Source organism: Capsicum annuum, chromosome 8 (assembly GCF_002878395.1).
Source record: "Capsicum annuum cultivar UCD-10X-F1 chromosome 8, UCD10Xv1.1, whole genome shotgun sequence".
In the NCBI taxonomy this organism is placed as follows: domain Eukaryota; kingdom Viridiplantae; phylum Streptophyta; class Magnoliopsida; order Solanales; family Solanaceae; genus Capsicum; species Capsicum annuum.
The window spans coordinates 124,916,991-124,938,304 of record NC_061118.1 but is presented as its reverse complement, the minus strand read 5'-3'; positions in this window follow the sequence as shown (position 1 = coordinate 124,938,304).

The following is a 21,314-nucleotide window of genomic DNA, read 5'->3' as shown; positions in this document are numbered from 1 at the left end:
AGATGGTTACCAAACCTAATAACTTCCTGAAATCATGGTTGAATATTATGAGTACAACAGATAAAAATACCATTAGTATGCATATACGGCATCTACCATTGCTTATAGAGATGGATGCTTAGCCTAAAATTATCCATGTGTTAATGACATTTTTGAATGATGACAATATGGTGTTTTACTTAGGGTATGTTAAATTGACCCCCACCATTGAAGAGGTGATAACTAATTATGAGAGAATTGATACGTGTGACAAGAAAAGAAGTGCACCTGATAAAAGCATTCTAGTCCCTATTGTATGGGACTATCAAGAGATCAATGATGCCTTTTTAATCAATGATGATACCAGGTTGGGGAAATATGATGTGGCAAACATATCTTCCCATGAGTTGTATCACCTATTTGGAAGGTATAACGCCTTTGAGAAGTTAAGACATAAATTTTAAACAGAGGAAAATAAAAGGAGAAAAGAGCATTGGCATTTGTGCTAGGTTTATTAAAAACTATGGTGTTCCCATGAAGAGAAATTGACATGATTCATCCAAGATTCGGGTATGAACCCGAAGTCTCTTTTCGTGTAGGTTATAAACCCAAAGTCAGTGACACTTATAAGGAGTGTTTGAAGAAGAATCTTGTTGAAACATTGATCTCGAGGTAGAATGTAACCACCCAAATTGTTGATATAGAATTAGAACATCAGAAATATTTCCAAAAGCTTTAAGACGAATTCCAATAAAGTGAGAACTCACACCAATAGATGCATATGGAGGATTCCTCAACCATACACCAGTTGAGAGAAGAGTTAAAGTGAGTCAGGCAAGAGTTTGGTAACGCTAGGTGGTGACTGGTAGATTTAAATGATTGTGTGGTTTCTCAAATTGATAGCATAGAAAATATGACCTACGAGAACAAAGCGTAGTTATGCGGGAGTCACCATATCCTTAACAGATATCACGTATGGCAAGATGTGGATAAAGCTGAAAAGGCAAAGGCCAATGAAGGAGCATCTAGGAGCTAGTTTTTCAATCCCCTGCGTGGGATCTTGTCCTTTCTTTCCTATTATCTACCATTTCCCTAAATATTGTATACCCCTTATGCTACTTTTGAAGAAATTTATGACTTTTTTTATATTTTTATGTAAATTTGGGTGGATAATGGATTAGCTTTTAAAAAGGCATATATTTTCTTCAAAATTTGTTAGGCAAACCCTAGGCTCAAAAGGGTTACCCCAAGTAGGATATGTGGTTACTATAATGTCATTATGTGATATAACTGCCTTATGTTTTCATGTGCATTTGTTTGAATCAAAGAAAAATTTATCCACTATTCTCCCATGGATTAGTTTGCCATGGATACATTTGTCTATGATAAAAACAACTTGATGTGGTTACTTTTTGTCAAATATCTTGTGTTATTTATGATATATATGGGATCTAACACATCATCCTTTGAGTTATTTTACTTTATAGATAATATAAAACTACTTCATATTTAAATAAGCTAGCGGAATATCCTTACTTTAAAAGGTCAAAAGTTCATAAAATCTCATCCCCTAACAGTCATTCAATGACTGGAGGTGGCGAAGATAACACATTGACCATCAGGGACATTATGATGGTAGAAAAAAACGAGATGATTGTTGAGCTAGCGAGAATATCGAAAATGCTTTAAGAGGAGATGAATAATACCAGATATTTGGCTAATCTGGATACCATCCCCAATGCTCCTATCCTAGGATAACACAAGACTCCACTCCAAATTCCTCCCCTTAATACTCCTATTCTCACGAATCATCCAAATACCATATCATTTGCCTACGTTTACCAGTTACCAAAAAATCTCATAATCGATAATCCTCCAATTCATGTTTCCACAACACAAATTGAGAAAATAACCCAGATGATTACCATCCATAAAATCTATCCCTAAACCTATAAAATCTGTTTCCAAATCCACAAAATTCATTTCCAAATTTCTAAAACCCATTTCCAAACCCACAAAATTTGCTTCCAAATCCACAATATCTATCTCCAAATCCATAAAACCCATTTCCAAACCCACAAAATCCATTTCCAAACCCACAAGATTTATTTCCAAATCCATAAAATCCCCCATAGATTGCCCCAAAATACTCTCAAATTCCCCAAAGTGTTCTCAATTTCAAAATATCCTCAACAACTAACACCCAACCTCTTCTTATCCTCAAAATCAAGCTATCATTCTAAATCCTTCTCTTGTCATCATATCCCTTCACATCTACAACTAATTTCCTAATTCCAAGGTAGACCATTACAAGAAGAAGAAAAAAGAGTGGAGGATCAAGTATTAAAAGAAGTTACTGCCCATGAATGAAGATATTATTAGGATTAGGCAATCTTTTGAGATAGGGGATAATTATGCTTTGGTGTACGATGATCCGTGTGTGCACATTGGAGAAGATCTATTGGAACGGTATAAGGTTCTTAAATTTGAAGTGTTCAATGGAACTGGAAATCCCATGGATTATCTAAGAACGTATTGAGACCAAATAGTTAGAGTACGAAGAAATAAGGGATTACTAATGTGCTTATTTAGCTGAATCTTAAGCAGCAAAGCTTTAGATTTGTTCATGTCTCAAGAACTGAAAAGATGGTCTGGCTAGAGGGAATTGGCTAAAAGATTTCTCAATAGGTTTGCATTTAACAATTAAATAGTCTCTGATCGATAGTCACTAGACCGAATCAAGCAGAAGAATGGTAAGTGTTTCTGAGACTATGCCTTTTATTAGAGAAAAGAATTAACTAAGGTACAACCTCCCATATCTAAGGAGAAAATGGTGTCAATGTTCTCTTGAGGTTAAGAGAGAGAATCTTATACTAGGATGGTATCCACTGTCAGGGAAAACATCACAAATTTGGTAAAAATTAGGGAATCGCTAGAGGATGGCATTCAAACAGGAAAGATTATCAGAACCCTAACATCATCTCGGTCTTCTAAGGTCCCAATGAAGATAAGAGAACATGTGATTGTGGTCTTTAATAATTCTATTTCTAAATTGAAGAAATTCAAACCTAGGAATGTTCTTTCCTCTCCATCGTCACTAAGTTTTTAGCCTGTATTCTAGGCCCAACCATAATACCAAGTTCCACAGCTAAATATTTTACTCCAATACCAAGTTCTGCAGCCAAATTATTAGTCTCATGTTCAAGTTTCTCTTCCAAACAACCAAATATATATCCAAGCTCCTCCAAACTATCATCAAGTACCTCCCCCCGCTAATCAAAACTAGTAAAGCTCCCATGTCCAAATCTCAAAAAGAAACCTCCCTAAAAATTCACGCCATTGGATGAAAGTCGCACCTAGCTCTTTGAAAGATTAAAAAAAGCTAGTTATATACAGCCTATCCAACAGAAACCTACCAATCCGAATTACTTATTCTTTTATGCCAATCACATTTGTGCTTATTATTTGGAAGCATTAGTGTATAATTTTGAAGATTTCATCAACTTGAAACATAAGATCCAAGACTTGATTTATTAGAAGGTCATCACTTTTTAGGCATCGACACCAAATATCACCAGTAATCCATTGCCTAATCATAGGGAAGCCATGATTAACATGGTCAAAATAGAGGGCCAATAGGTATCTAGCAAGACTATTACTAAGGTAGATTTAGAAAAGCCAAAAAGATAGAAGTAGTGGAGATGATAGAGAAGGACATAGCTACCTTAAGTGTCAATGAAACACCCCCATTTATAGTGATGACATCCCCAACTCAGGTGTATGATCTACCACCGCTAGAAAGGAATTTATTGTAGAGACTGCCACGTCACAAGGGATGAATGATCTTGACAATGCTATATTCCTAAAGATTTGACCAACAGAAAAAATTCACACAAAAGGACAATCACTGAAGGGGAGGAAAAATAATTTCAAAGGTGTATGCAACCAAAAGAGTATTCAATTATCAAGCATTTAGAAAAGACTCCAACCTAAATTTCTATTTAGGCATTGTTAATGAGTTCACAATACCTCTAGAAACCTTTATTGAAGTCCTAGATAAAGCATATGTTCCTATAGGTACGAGTGTTGAAAATATGGCTGCGATGATAGGGAACATTATGGGAAGTTATCGCATTTCGTTTAGTGAAGAAGAGTTGCCTTTTTAGGAGGTAATGCATAACAAAGACTTACACATCACTGTTGGTTATTAGTACTATATAATTAATTGTGTATTGATAGATGATGGATCTGTTTTGAATATTTATCCTTTTTCATATTTGATCAACTTGGCTATGACTTTGGAAAAGTTTTCCAAAGTGTTGTTAATATGTGAGCTCTTAATGAAAGGTAGAGAAACACTATAGGTGAAGTTGACTTCTATATATAGATGGGATATGCTGAATTCAAGACTAAATTTTATGTTATGGATATCCATCCTAGTTCAACTTGCTACAGGGGAGACCATGGATCTATGGAAAAAATGCAGTTTCATTGACCTTTCATGAATTATTAAAGTTTATTTGGGAAGACCACAAAGTTGTCATTCAAGGTAAAGGAAGCCATTTGAATTATCCCAATGGTTATGTACCTGTGAATAAAGATATTCTGAGGAGTAGTAGTTTTTATATAGTGGGAATTGTAAGTGTTGCGGAGAAAGATCTGATGCCCCAAATGCCAATGCCTTCTATCTATAAAATTATTATGACTGTGATATTAAGAAGTGGGTTCAACACTGGTTGAGTTTTGGGTAAGAACTTAGAAGGAATTTTTGAGCCCATTATGGTCCCAAAAAAGGCATTTAAGTATGGGTTAGGATACCAGCCAACAAAAAAAGATGATATTTAAGATAAGTCAAAGATGAGTCTATCCAAACCATTTCCCCTCTTGTCCAAGTCATTTCCTGTGCATGAGATGTCAAAAAATGATGGTCTTGGGAATGGTATAGGTAATTTATTTGATGGATGGAATTCTATACTAGAATATTTCCCTATGTTTAGTGGGGTAGGAATTTTTACCATGGAAACATGGCACGTTCGATTCTTAAAACAAAGAATTTTCTCTTGTACTAAGGTTGTTTGAGGAGATAGGATTTCATTTTGTACTTCTTACAGGTAAAATAGGTCAATAAAAGACTGGAATGATATTGGAAGAAAAAGACCTGAAAAAGACCAAGTATACAAATGGTACGAGTCACCTCACGAGTCTTCAACACATCGGCTCATAGTTTGACTCATAAGTACAACAAAAACCAAAGCCAAGCAGAAAAGATAAATATAGAAAATGAACGAGTGAAGCATAATAAATGTAAGATGAGGATATGGGTGGTGTCAAGAAATCCTAAAGAGAACAGAAACTAACTTCAAGATTTAGAGGTAAAGTCTCAGAAGAAGATGAGTTAGAAGTCTGAGTACAATTCAGTTATCAAAATATAAATAGATCAGTGTCCAAAAAATTAAAATAAGAAGTGCCAGGTGGTAATGAGTGGAGGCCATGAGTTGTATGATCATGATATGACTCATGAGCAAAAATTGTAAGAAGAACAGAATGTTGAAGCCTAGAAAATTATGAACTGGAATAAATACAAGAGGCACAGTCTGACTCATAAGAAGTCCTTATGAGTGGACGATCAAGCCGTACCTTGTGCCAACTTACTTTTCCTTTTTTACTTTTATTAGGATTTTTGGGATATTTTTAGAGAGTATAAAGACCCTAGGGTTTATATTTTATTACATTACGTTCTTACATGTTCTAGTATATTACTTTACATTCTTTTCATTATTTATGAGATTTTTGGGTAATTATTCAATAGAAAATTTTGCTTTTTATTCATCTCAATATTGTACAATTAACTACATTTGCAGTGTGTATGCACCTCAGGTGGGCCTAGGCGAGAAGGAGAAGAACAATTTTTGAAATTTTTTTGATAAGGTGGTTAAAGGTATGCCTTGTTTGTATAAGATTTTTATATGAGGGGATTTCAATGGGCACATCAGGTCTTTGCCGTTAGGGTACGATGATGTGATGGGGGCTTTGGGTTTAGGGTTAAGAATTATAAAGGAGCTGCTCTTTTAGATTTTGCGAGGGCCTTTGGGTTGGTGGTTGTGAATTCCAGCTTTCCAAAGAAGGAAGAGCACTTAGTTACTATTTAGAGTAGGATAGCTAAGATTCAGATTGTCTTCTTGCTGCTTAGGAAGGGGGATAGAGTTTTTTGTAAGTATAGTAAGGTAATTTCTAGCAAGAACCTTGTGACACAACATAGACTCTTCGTGATAGACCTAGTTATCAAGAAAGGCAAGATAAGGTGGGGTGGGAAGGTTTGACCAAGAGTTAGGTGGGGCAGTTTTTCTCCAGTTAGTGCTATGGAGATAGGGGCCAAATTAGAGGGGATTGTGGTGTGGGAGCGCAGGGGAGACATGGATAGTATGTGGGATAAGGCTACTGTTTGCATTAGGGAGGCTTCTAGAGAGGTGTTGGGTGTCTTAAGAGGATGGTCCGGTCGGTATCGAAGGGATTGATGGTGGAATGAAGAGGTTAATAAAAAGGTTGAGACAAAAAAGGTGGTTTACGCTAAGTTAGTTGAGAGTAAAGAGGAAGATGAGAAGCAGATGAGTAGGGAGGAGTACAAGTTTGCTAAGAAAGAGGATAAGTTAGAAGTTACGACTTCTAAGATAGTAGCTTTTGAGATTTTGTATAAGGGGTTAGAGGAGCAAGGTGGGAAGAAGAGGTTGTTCAGGTTTCCCAAGTTTAGATAGCGGAAGAGTCGTGATCTGGACTAGGTAAAGTGCATTAAGGGGGAGGATGGCAGAGTTTTGGTGGATGACGCACTCATTTAGAAAAGATGGCAGTCGTATTTTCATAGGCTCTTGAATTATGAGGGGGATAGAATCCGATGAGATTCTGGTGGATTTTTGGAAGTTCTCTGAAGGGATAGGGTTGAGCTGGCAGACCAAATTATTTAACTAAATTTTTAAGTCAGCAAAGATGCCCAAGGTATGGAGATAGAGCATAATGATTCATTTATATAAGAACAACGGTGACATTCAGAGTTACAATAACTACCGGGGTATTAAGTTATTGAGTCACATGATAATGATTTGAGAGAGGGTGCTGGAGAGAAGGTTGAGGACAATTGTGTCTATTTTGGATAATTAATTTGATTTTATGCCTGGTTGCTCTGCGACTGAGGCAATTCACCTAGTGTAGAGACTAGTAGAGCAGTATAGAGAGAGGAAGAGGGATATTCACATGGTGTTTATTGATAACAAGGTCCCTAGAGAGGTTATTTGGAGATACTTAGAGGCGAGAAGGGTCCTGGTGGTGTACATCAGAGAAATTAAGGACATGTATGAGGGGGCGAAGACTCGGGTAAAGATGGTGGGAGGAGATTTTTAGCATTTACCAATATTGATAGGGTTGCATCAGGGATCAACTCTTAGTTTTCTTTTGGTTCGCTTTGGTGATGGATGTGTTGACACGGAATATACAAGGTGAGGTACCTTGGTGTATGTTTTTTGCGGATGATATAGTTTTGATTGATGAGTTATGACAAGTTCTTAGTGATAAGTTGGAGGTTTGGAGACAAACCCTAGAGTCTAAAGGTTTCCAGTTCAGTAGGACTAAGATGGAGTACTTGGAGTGCAAGTTTAGTGACTTGAGGTAAGAGGAGGAGGTGGTCTTGAAGTTAGATTCTCATGCGATTTGCAAAAGGGATAGTTTTAAGTACCTTAAGTCTACTATTCAGGGAAATAAAGAGATAGATGAGGATGTCTCTCACCGTATTGGGGTAGGTTGGATGAAATAGAGGCTCGCTTTGGGAATGTTATTCAATAAGAAGGTGCCCCCCAAGCTGAAAGGAAAATTCTATAGAGTTTCAGTCTAACCTACTGTGTTGTATGGAGTGGAGTGTTGGTAGGTTAAGAATTCTCACATTCACAGGTTAAAGTTGGAAGAAATAAGAATATTGAGTTTAATGTGTGGATTCACAAGGAATGATAGGGTTAGGAATGAAATAATATGGGAAAAGGTAGGAGTGGTGTCGGTGGAGGATAAAATATGGGATGTACGGTTGAGTTGGTTTGGTCATGTGATGAGGAAGGGCATGGATGCCCTAGTTTATAGGTGTGAGAGGTTGGCCTTGGAAGGTTTCAAGTGGGGTAGGGGTAGACTAAAGAAATAGTAGAGAGAAGTGATTAATCATGACATGGAGCAGTTACAGCTGAGTAAAGACATGACCCTAGATAGAAAGATGTGGAGGAAAAATATTAGGATAGGGCTATGGTTGTGGTTGACTTGTAGTAAGTAAGTTGGTGGATCTTGGTGTCTTTTGTTTGGCAATGTACATTCTTTTTGTTGATGTCATTTCTCTGTTATTTTATTGTGTTCTATGCTTTTGATGCATTTGCATACTGCATTTTATCTTGAGCCAGGGGTCTATTATAAACAGTCTCTCTACCTCTTGAGAGGTAGTGGTATGGACTGCGTATACACTACCCTCCCTAGACTCCACATGTGGGAGTATACTGGGTTTGTTGTTGTTGTTGTTGTATTGTACAATTAATTACATGCCTTCTTTATTGATTGTCAGGGATCGTTGCATAAGCATGAACGACTAACTTCCCTAACTAAGGTTGTGGGAACCCTGGTAGATTAACTACTAAGGGAAGTGGGAGAGTCATCTATTCTAAAGTAGATGCATATATCTTAATCTTATTCAAAATAATAGACCTCAGATCTACTTTAAATGCTTGAGGATTGCCTTTATTCTATAACGTTCTTACAAAAGAGTTTGAAATTGGGAAAAGAGGATTAAAATAGTAATTTGAGATTCACATCCATCTTATTATTCCATTATTTCATCAAATTAACTCGAGACTCAAAAGGTGAAAGTTAAACTAAAGTCATAGACAAAGAGAGATAAAGCGATACCCTGAGACTCAGAAGATAAATGGAGCAACCTGGATTTCTATCTCTTTGAAAATTTCAAGGATTTCTGGTCTCTACACAATATACGACTAGGGGAAACAAATTACACACTAGGATATGAGTAGTATGGGTTAGTCATATACTGACTAGTATTGGTTGGTGGGTTGGATATTGTTTCTAGAATTTATATAACTTGGGTGGTATGAGTCGTATCGATGGACATGGGTCATTTGGTTTTGGTCTCTCCTTCACTTAATATTTGACTTGGTAGACTAAGTTGGATCTAAGTACGAGTGCCTCACCATGAGCCATAATCCAGGGTATAAGTCATACCATGGACTCGTATGGTAGGCATTGGTCAATCTTCTTTAAATTCTATTCTGCTAGGGGTACAGATAATGGGTACTAGTCGTATTCATGGATACAACATGGTTTAGGGTAAGTTGTACCTTGGATAATGTTGGGTCCAATTGAGATAGCCTTGGGTCCGAGTGGTGGATAACACTTGTTTTAGAAGGTACGACTGGTATGGATAGTCGTATCCCTTTAATGGGATTTTTGGTGCAGTTTCTGTGAGAGAAATATGGACATTTCCCCACTTAACCTAATAAGGCCACACGACTTTTAACTCACTTGGGAGGTTATTTTCCCTATTATTCTATTCTTTAACACTTAGAAAAACACTCTCTTATTCTCTCTAAAGTTCTTGGGCTAGGAAAGCCAGGGTTTTATCTTAAGGAATAATTTGGAGATTGTGTTGGTGATTTCTCTACATCATCTTCTTTGTTTAAGGCATCTTCTCTTCCCTCGTTGTTAATTCAAACTAAAGGCATGGTTTTATACAATGCTTTCATGGTTTGATTATCTTATGATTTTGTGTTTTCAAATATAATTTGGGAGTTTTGTTTATGAATGCTTGGTTATAGTTTTTCCATGTTTTAATTATGATTTTATAAGCTTTAATGGTGGTTCTAGATAATTGGTTGCATGGAAAAGGTCATTTTGTAGTTGCCTTTGGTTTTGGAAATAATACACCCGTAATATGTTAGATAAAATGCAAATGAGAATGTTTTCACTACATTGTTGGATTTTTAATGGAACTAATGCTTGGTTTAAACGTAGTAATGGAACCCTAAATCATTAAATAGTGTGGAATGGTAAAAATGGAATGGTTTTGGGTTTACCAATCTTGTTTTTACGGTACAATGGAATCACCCAAGTAATCATAATAATGGAATACTTATAGGGTACATGGGACTCCCCCAAGTTAATTGGATAATATAATCTATGGGTACATGGGAATCCCTTGATCTCTAAAAGGTTTGCCTAAGTACAATTCTTGCAAGTTATAGTTGGTATGATAATAACACTATGTATCTCCTTAGTTGATAACAAAGGTTTTGTTGGTTTGAAATGGTTTTAATTGGGAAATAAAGGTGGGTGGGTGATAGCTAACCGTGAAGGTAAGAGTCCAACAAATGAACACTAAAAACTCATATTTACTGACTTTAAGGGTAGGTCATGGTAACCTAATACGATACTATGATGTACAGTGGAATCCTATAAGTACACTGTAGATATGTATCATAGAGGGTAAAGTTACTTGGGAATCCCGTACTCTTATTGTATCTCCGATTTATGCGACAACACGCATTGAGGCCGATTCATGGGGTTACATTGGACCCATATAGCTTGTGATTTGTTAAGGAAAGTTATGCTACACATATCCAGGTTAATGGTTTTAATTGCATGGAAAACCCAATTCACATTCCCAGCATGATTATATATATAAATGGTTTTTATCCATATAGAGGGTTTACTTGGTTTTGATAAATTGCATTATTATATCCTTATCCTAAGTTAATGATAGAGTTCACCCGCTACCCATCTTCGAGCGGATGTATTCCCATGCGATACAGGAATCGGCCGTGATTAGACTTTGAGATCAATTATAAGATTAAAGTAGTGAGCTTCCATCTTTCCAGAAGGCTCTATTTCATGGATGTTATTTAATGCTTTGTTTTATTTATGGATATTGATTTTGCCTATGGCTGGGGGCATGTCCCAACAGGATTTTGGCAATCTTTTGGTTAGAGTCTTTGTGGAACTACTATAGGTTGGAATGGGCGAGATTAGTAGGTTGGCATTAGTATTAGGGCTGATACCGGTTGAAGCTATTGTTGTTTTTCCCATCCTCTTTTATTTTATGATTATATATTATTATTATGCAACTCATATGGTTTAGTTGTATCAGTTATCGGTTGGGTATCAGACTATTGGTCTCGTTTGGGTGGTTACGAAAATAGACTTATCCCAGTGTAACGCCTCGAATCTGGTACCCAAAATGCCACACGGTTCCCATGACCCCGATGGACCACAAGATAACCCATGACTGATATCTATACCTAATTACTACATAATATACTATATAAATGCAGAAACATATACTGAAAGGCTATAAGGTTTAAACTGGATAAAAATCTGATAAAATATTCTCTGAAAATGGTATAGCAATACCAAAGAAAATCTGAAATAACTATCTGACATACTATAGCCTGAAAACCTCTAAACTGAAATGAATAAAGAGTTGATGGGACATGTACCCAACTAACTCCATCTACTAAAATAAACTTAAAACTAAAATAGTAAGGTAATCATCATGTCCTTGAAAGATGAGGACTCATATCTGACTCTGACAACTGAACCTCGATGTTACTGATACTCTAGAGATCGTGATTCTAAACCTATGGTATAAGACACCATCGCGCAAATGCGTCAGTACTTTGAATGTACTGGTATCCATATGAGGTAGGTTGAATACAATAGGTTCATATGCATGAACAATACTAACTGATTGACTAACATGAACGTGAGAATAAATGCATTTATATGTAACTATAACTGACATCGCGATAGGACTGAATGTTATGGTTTTGGCTACTGAGTTTATTAATAACATAAAATTACTGATATCTGAGGGTCTGACACTATGTTAATGATAAATGAATAACTATTTCTGACGGTTCTGATTATGAAGAACTGGTCTGGTTGATTGTGTCTAATAGTCCTGAAGCTGAATACTGATAACATGAGTTCTGATAACAAATATAACTGAAAACATAAATGACTATATCTGATAGTCCTAAATCTAATGGAACTAGCTGAGTTTTGTACTATATCTAAGTAACTGAATGTGAGATCAGTCTTTTCTGGTGGGTGATCTGTAAATCTGATGATACCATTACTGATTGACCATAGTTAACATCAGTCTTGTCTAATAGGTGATCCCAGAGTCTATTTATAATGATAAGGTGTGATTGTATCTGATAGTCCTAAATCTATACTACTGAGCTGAATTGACTGTATCGGAGAGTCTTTATTCTATAACTGAAACTATGGAATGTATTCATCTAACCGACTTTCCCCATACTAAGATAACTATGTCCAACCTATAACCCCAGTAGGAAGGGTGTCAGTACCGCACCACTGGTAAAGACAACTGCTGTGGAGTCAATCCTAATCTAGCGGGTGACCCCTGGGATCAGTCCTATACATTTAAATGTGCTAATGGGTGATCCCTGAGTATGCCAGTCGTATCTAACGGGTGATATCTCGTACCTACGCTGGCTACGTAGTTCTTGAACATAGGGATTGCTTCTGGGGATCTCAGTCCTATCTAGCGGGTGAGTCCCCATCCCTAGTGTTTCTCGGTGTTGAATCCTACTCCCATCTAAAATACACTGAACTAATTAATTAAGCTAAACTGATTAACTAAACTTAACTGATACTACTGGTATTGTTTAGTGGAGTTAAACTGAATTTACTGAGTTCCGTTGACTGATGGAATGTACTGAGTTTTGATGACTGACTAAGAATACTGAAGTTACTAAGATTGACTAGGAATACTAAGGTTACTGAGATTACTTAGTACTGAGGTCACTGATATTACTGAACTACTGAGATTACTGAGAACATAACAAGGTTCTAGGCAAACAGCTAAATGTTAGACTACAAGTACCCCCAGGATTCGATGAGAAGAAACTGACATGGCATGGCTTACTTGAACACATGACCAACAACACAATTCATAATTCATATATTGAAGCACTTCATCAAACATGTGATATACATAAGCTTGTACATACCATTAGATTTCATGATATCATACTTTTTAGGCACTATTGCTTCATCTAGATATTTAATCATACAAATGATAGGCATAAAACATTTAGACAACATTATACAACAATTAAACATCATGATTCATATATAATTTCATCATCTACACAAATCAATTCCATATAAAATTTATCACCCAACATGGATTTGAATTCAATTTATCATTCTCAACAAAAACAAAACAAACCCAACATGAAATTCATAAAGAAATCCATAAACTTAAACTTAGAAAAGAGATTCTTGGGCTTCATGGACGAATGGAGTCCATGAATAAACACCACACATACCTTAGCTTGTGATTTTATGAAGATTGACAAAGAGATTCTTGAAATTTGACGGTGAATTCCATTGGAATTGAACCTTCTATGAAAACCCTGGGGCTTTTTCTTAAGAGTTTTTTAAGATTAATTGAGTATAAGTTGCTGAATTATGGCGAAATCTTATATTATAAGGCTTATAAAGTGTAGGAAATTGACCCTTTAAATCCTAGGACACATATTTAATTTTTGAGAAATATTTTCTATTTTCATCCTTAGCGCGATGCGCCACTTTCGCGCCAAGTCACTGGAAAGTGACAAATGGGAAATTGCATGGTGGTGTGACGCAGAGCTATCACATTCCCACCTTGTCTATGACCTGGAAGTTTGGTGCGATATGCCAAAATCATAGAGAAATACTAAAAATTGACAATTGCCATTTGAGCTATCTCTGCGACGCACTGAAGGCTCAGATGATACACTGTCTCACTAAAAATGCATTAAATCTTCACCCATGTGTTGGATTTGGGAAAATTTGGTATCGATGGAAAGATTATTGAATTTCCCACATGACAAAAAGTAAAAATCTTGGAAATACCACATGTACAAAAGTTGATTAATCTTTCAAAGAAAGATTCTAACATTCTTGGGAAACTTTTCAAGCTAGGTAAATTAAGGGGTATTACACCTAGATTCTTGGATTATGCAATAACACTATCTTGTTATATGGCTGAAATCATCAGAATCAAGATATGCATAGGTTAGTTGGGCTGGGCAACGGTGGGTGGTCTCGAGCCCTGGTTGGACTTAGGATGCCAATTATGACAAGCCCATAGTTCGGGTCGTGCCAAGTTAGTATTAGATCTTTAGGTTCATGGCCAATTGGGAGTCCATAAAGCTGTGATTAGTAGAGTCTCTTTTAGAGGTGTGTAGTATGCCATACTCATAAGAGAGAGGATATAAGACATTTAGGAATGCTTCACTTTCTTGGTGTTCTATTTTTTCAATCTTGGAGTCTATGTCCTGGAATTTCCTTATAATTCTTGTTTGTTTGATTTTTAGATCATACCTCGATGATCTGGAATAAAAGAAAGTTATTCTATCCTATTTGGGGATAATATTGATAGGGTATGCCCTAATCTTGGAGTTTGCATTTGATCTCAGGGTCGTATCCCTGATTGTTCTGGAGTTCGCCCAGTTGCTCCTTGTCATCCTCAAGCTGAGGTGACTAATGAATAATTTTTCCAATCAATTCATGCTATTTCTCAGTTAGTTGCTGCTCAAGCTAAGCAGGATCCATCTGGTGTTTTATCTATTGAGGCCATAAGGGTTGGCTAGTTTATGAAGATGAATCTTTCTATTTTTATTGTAATAAATATGAAGAAGGATCCTCAATCTTTCCTAGATGAAATGGAGAAAATCTTTAAGGCAATGAAGTCCATGAAAATGGAAGGGTAAACATTGCAGCTTATCATCTTAAGGATGTTGTGTACCAATGGTATGAGGAGTCGAATAGAGATAGCAGTGATGTTAAGGAGTTATCCTTATGGGATCCCTTTTCTAATGCTGTTCTGGATTTCTTTTTTCTCAGGAGCTAAGGGAAGCAAAAATAGAGGAATTTGTGAATCTTAAGCAAGGAAAATGTCTGTCAAGGAAAATTCCTTACAGTTTCATCAGCTATCAAGGTATGCTCTAGACTTGGTGTCTAATATGAGAGAAAGGATTTGAAATTTTACCTCTAGGCTATCCTAAGATTTGATCCTTAAAATCAAGATTGCCTTGCTAATTAAAGATATGGATATTTCATGGTTTGTTGTCCAAATGCAACACGTAGAGAATAAAAAGAGAAAACAAACAGAATTTGGAGAAAGGTAGGGTAAAAGGAGTATGTTCTCTAAGTAGGGTGGTGCTCAGTAGTAGGTTGGTTAGGATGGTGGCAAATGGATAAAGAAGAAGTGGGGAAGTTTTAGTTCCTTCTCTAGTGCTAGCTCTTCTTACTCAAAGCAGTCAGGTGATAAGCATTCGTAAGGTGGTGATAATTTTTAGGCATAAGGTGTCAAAACTAAACATATTGGGGATCAGTAGGCTTCTTCATGCCCTCCTTGCTGGTTATATGGTCGTCTTTATAGGGTTTTTATGATGAAAAGAGGGACAGGTTTTTTAAATGTGGTCAGTCAGGCCATTTTCTCAAAAATTATCCGGTTGGGAAAGGTGCTTAGGTAACGGTCGAATCTCCTATTGCTTCTTCTTATGCTCTTATGCCTAGTGGTGAGGTTACTGCTTCTAATCCTGCTTTTAGTATTGACACAAGCTAGAATAGGTTATATGGTCTTACATCTCGACATGAATCTAAGGCTTCACCTGATGTTGTTACTAGTATGTTACAACTCTTTTCTCTTAATTTGTATTGTCTGCTTGATTTGGGTTCCACTCTTACCTTGTGCTCACATATGTGGTTGTACATTTTGGTTTTTATCCTAAGGTTGTTTTGAATCCCCTGATATGTGTCTACATTATTGCTAAAATAGTCTATAAGGAGTGTGTGATATCTTTTAGGAGCAAATAGACCTTTATAGATTTGTTTGACCTGGATATGGTAGATTTTGATGTTATTCTAGAGATGTATTGGTTACACTTTTGTTACATATCCTTAGATTGTCGAACTCATAAGGTTGTCTTTAGGTTCCCTGGTGAACTGCTTATAGAGTCGGAGAGTAGTTCCCTAGCTCCTATGGGAAGGCTTATTTCTTATATTAGAGCTCAGAGATTAATCTCCAAAGGGTGTCTTTATCACTTGGTCTTGGTTAAAAATTCTAACTTGGAGGGTTATTTTTCATTCGGTTCCGGTGGTATGTGAGTTTCCTAAGGTCTTTTCGGATGATATTTATAGTGTTTCTCTGGATAGGGAAATCGAGTTTGGTGTTGATTTGGTTTCAAACACTTATCCAATATCTATTCCTCCTTGGAGAATTACTCCGACAGATTAGAGGGAACTCAAGGAGCAACTTAATGATCTTCTAGATAAGGGGTTTATTCATCCTAATGTATCCCCGTGGGGTACATTGGTGTTTTTTGTGCACAAGAAGGATGGTTTTCTTTGGAGGTGCGTTGACTATCGATAATTGAAAAGGTAAAAGTTAAGAACAAGTATCCACTTCTAAGGATTGAGGCTTGTTTGATCAATTTTAAGGTACCAAGATCTTTTTAAAGATGGATCTTTGGTCTAGGTCTCATCATCTTAGTATTATGGAGGAGGATATCCCTAAGACGGATTTTCGTACTCGATATAGGCATTTTGAGCTCTTGGTTATGTTATTTGGCTTGATTAATGCCCCGACGGAATTTATAGATTTGATGAACATAGTTTTCAGGCAGTTCTTCGATCATTTTATCATTGTGTGTATTGATGAAATCTTGGTGTATTTTAAAGTGAGGCGAATTATGCTAATCACCTCTATCTAGTGTTATGAACCTTGAAGGAACAACAGTTGTATGCCAAGTTCTCTTAGTATGAGTTTTTGTTGAAAGCTATGACTTTCTTGTGTCATATTATTTCAAGTAAGGGGATCATGGTGGATCCACAATTGGTTGTGGTTATGAAGTGTCCTAGACCCACGACTCCAACAGACATTCAGAGCTTTTTATGTTGGTTGGGAAATTTAGGAAGTTTGTGGAATGTTTCTCGATGACAGCTGCTTCATTAACTAAGTTGACTTAGAAAAAGGTAAAGTTTTCTTGGTTTGATGCGTGTTAAAGGAGTTTTGAGAACCTTAAGGATAAGCTAAATTTGGCTTAGGATAAGCTAACCTTAAGGGGTATGTGGTTTATTATGATGCATGTCGGGTGGGACTTGGTTTTGTTTTGATATAGCATCGGAAGGTGATTGCCTATGCTTCTAGGTAGTTGAACGCACATTACAGGAATTATACTCCTCATTATTTTGAGCTATTGGCGGAGTTTTTTGCTTTAAAAATATGGCAAATTATTTTTATGGAGTGCACGTAGACATCTTTTTTTATCGTAAGAGTCTAAAGTATGGGTTCACTCAGAAGGAGCTAAATCTTAGGAAAAAAGATGTTTGTATCTTCTCAAGGACTATGATATAAGTCTTTACTACCACCCAGGTAAAGCTAATGTTATTGTTGATACTTTTATCAGGTTGTAAATAGGAAGTTTGGCTCATATGTAGAAAGGAAAACGGGAATAGGTAAAGGATATTCACCGCTTGGCGAATCTTGGAGATCATCTCTTGGACTCTATGTATGGATGGGTAATGCTTCAGGAAGTGTTTAAATCATATCTTAGTGTAGAGATTAAGGAGAAGCAAGTGATAGATCCTATCTTGATAAAAGTTAAGAGTGATGTTGGTGGGAAAAAGGTGATGGTGTTTGAAATCAATGGTGATGGTACTTTACAGTAACAAGGGAGGTTGTATATTCCTAATGTCGATGCTTTGCGACAAAGGGCTTTGGCTCGGTTTGACAAAAATGCATATTGATCTCAAGAAGATATATTGGTGGAATGGTATGAAGACAGATGTGGTTGATTTTGTAGCCAAGAACATGGTGTGACAACAAGTTAAAGTTAAGCACAAAAGGCCTGGCGGGTTGTTAAAAGAAATTGGTTTGCCCGAATGGAAATGGGAGGTTATCAACATGGATTTCCTTAGCAGTCTTCCTTAGTCTCAAAACCAATTTGATTCAATTTGGGTCATCGTGGATAGGATGAAGAATTTTTCTCATTTCTTGCTAATGAGGACTACTTTTTTGGTGGAGCACAATGCAAATTTGTATCTTCATAAGATAGTAAAGCTGCACGGGGTACCTTTTTTGATTATCTTTGATTATGGTACATAATTTTAGATCACTTCTAGCGGTCTTTTTAGAAAGTATTGCGTACTAAGGCGTGTTTAAGTATTGCTTTTCATCTTTAGATGGATGGACAAGAAAAAAGAACTATTCAGACATTAGAGGATATGAGATCCCCTGAAACTCACAAGTTAAATGAAACACCCTAGGTATTTTGGCCTTTTGAAATTTTGTTAGATTTCTATTCTCTTGATAGGACACATGGGAATCCCTAGATCTCTAAAAGGTTTGGCTATGTAAAATACTTGTAAGTTTTAGTTGGTATGATGATACCACTATGTATAGCCTTGGTTAATAACAATTATTTTTGTTGGAACTAGTTTTATTTGGGCAATAAAGGCGGGGTGTGATTGCTAATCGTGATGGTGGAAGTACAACGGATGAACACAAAAAATTCATATTTGCTGACATTAGGGGTCGCTCATGGTAACCTTATAAGATACTATGAGGTACGCAAGAATCCTCTAAGTACACTGTACATATGTTTCATGGAGGGTAAGGGTACATACGAATCCTATACTAATTTGGTGTTTCCAATTTGGGTTGCTACATGCATCGGGGCTCGTTCAGGGGGTTACACTGGACCCATATAGCCCGTTGGTGGTTAAGGATGGTTAAGCTACACATACCCAGTTAATGGTTTTAAATGCATGCTAAACACGATTCCCCTTCCTGGCACGGTTATATATATGCATGGTTTGTATGCATATAGATGGTTAACTTCATTTTCTTCAATGACATTATTTTATCCTTATTCTGAGTTTATGCTAGAATTCACCCACTAACTAGTCTTCCGGTGACTGTATCCCCACGCGATGCAGGAATTGTCCATTTTACTTATCCTGCTTAGTGATCAAACTTCGAGATCATTTATTGGATTGAAGTGGTGATCTTTCATATTTCTGAATGGCTCCATTCTTGGATACTATTTCATACTTTTATTTAGTTAAGGATATTGGTTTTGGCCATGGTTGGGTGAATGTCCCAACTGGAATTTGGTATTCTTTTGGTTAGAGCCTTTTGTGGAACTACTATGGGTTGGAATGGGCTAGATCGGTGGGGGTGTAAGACTTAATATTGGCATTGGTAATAGGGATGATACCTATTGATGGTATTGTTAGTAGTTCCATCCTTTTTATTTGTGGATTATATATTATTATTATGGAAATCATATGTTTATGGTTTGGATTATGGTTTTGTTGGTACTTGTTATAGGTTGGGTATCGGATGGTTGGACTTGTTTGGGTGGTCACTGATATAGACCTATCCCAGAGTCTTGCATTATGCAATAACGCTATCTTGTTATATGGTTTGAATTCTTCCAACTCTAGATACGCGTAGGTCAGTTGGGTTGGGTAACGGAGGTGGTCTCCGGTCCTGGTTGGACATGGGATTCCTATTATAACAAGGCCTTGGTTTAGGTCATTTCAGTAAAGGGTGAGATGTATCTAAACGCTCATAAGACTGTAGATAATGCATTACTTGTCGACTTTACATGAAGAGAAGAAAATAGGTTGGTTGAACACGAGAAACCTACAGAGTTAATAAGCCAGGGAACACAGTCGTAGTGTTCTTCTTCTATTATTTACAACTTAAAGCATTCAAGCTCGGTTACAACTTAGGATTTATTTCCTAATTCCCCTATTTAATCTTTTCACAGATAGTGGATTTCAATAAGTTAAGCAATTGTTCAATGTTTTCCCTAAGGATCGACCCAAACCTAGTTTGGGTTACTATATTTGGCATCAACCACAAAATACTTCTTCAGATGTTAGTTTTGGGCGACATCAAATTTTGGTATCGTCGCTAGTGAAGATGTTTTCCTTTGTTGATTAAATTTGGTAAAGTTTGTAGGTTTAATTTTTTTGTTTTTGATTTAGCATACACCGGTGTATGTCGAATACTAGGAGAAGAGGCAATCCCCTACTCCCTTTTGATACAGAATCTAGAAAAATCACTCAAACACCGAGAAGAATGGCAGAAAAAGTACATGATGTTGTTCCTATTGGGTTTCGAGACCCAAAAAATGTGCCTTCTCCCCTACCTAATGACCCACAAAATGTTGATGATAGATAGACTGAAAAATTATTAGCAATAATAGTGGGAAAAGATGGAGCCATTGAGGAAGCACGGTTTGCTGAAGAGGCTAGGCTATCCTAGCAAGCAGCGCTAGCCAGACTAGGACGAGTGACTTATTATCAAGGAAGAATTGTAAAAGGCTGAGCTCCGATGATTCCTAGATATCAACATCTTCAACCCTATGATAAAGATGACGACATGGGATATGTTGAACCTACTAAAACAAGAGCCATTATTCTTCTTGCATTATCCCCCAATGTCAAATTTAACATAACTAGTGCTATAATCCAATTTCTAAAGTTGAAGAATACATTTCTGGGATCGGCAATGATGATGCTAATATGCATTGGGCTTATTTTACTAGGATCTATTCGTCATATGGTAAACCATGGGTAGAGCAAGAAGCTTTCAATTAAGCTTGTTCCCATTTTCATTGACTGGAGAAACATCGTTATGCTTTGGGGAACTTCCTAGAAGTTCAATCACTACTTTGCATAAGTTGCATAGATAATTTCTAAATAGATTCTTCCCTCCTTCAAGGATGCTACATTGAAAGAGGAAATTTAAAATTTCATATATCTACCTGTAGAATCCATGCATGAGGCATGGTTTAGATTCAAGAAGAAGTTGAGCATGGTATCTAATTGTAGAACAACAACGTCTAACTTGTTGGAAATGTTCTACAAATCACTGAATGTCAGTTCTAGAGCAATAGTAGATATATTTTTGGGAGGTGCATTTATGTGTCTTCAGTGGGATACTGCATAGGATATGCTTGATGATATTTTGGTGAATAAAAGAGATTTCCATATTAAAGATGCTGAGTGTGGTGGAAATACATATGCTATTAGGGTGCATAATTCTTACGGAGCTTGCCATGACTTAGTAGCACAGTTGTTTGCACAACTTTAGATAGATATTGGGCTTCTTACAAAATAGTTTGCAACAGTAAGTGATGAGAAAGTGAATGCAGTTGTGGCACAGGGATCTACGTCTAGAACTTTTGAGTCTGAATCTGAAAAGGAAGCGA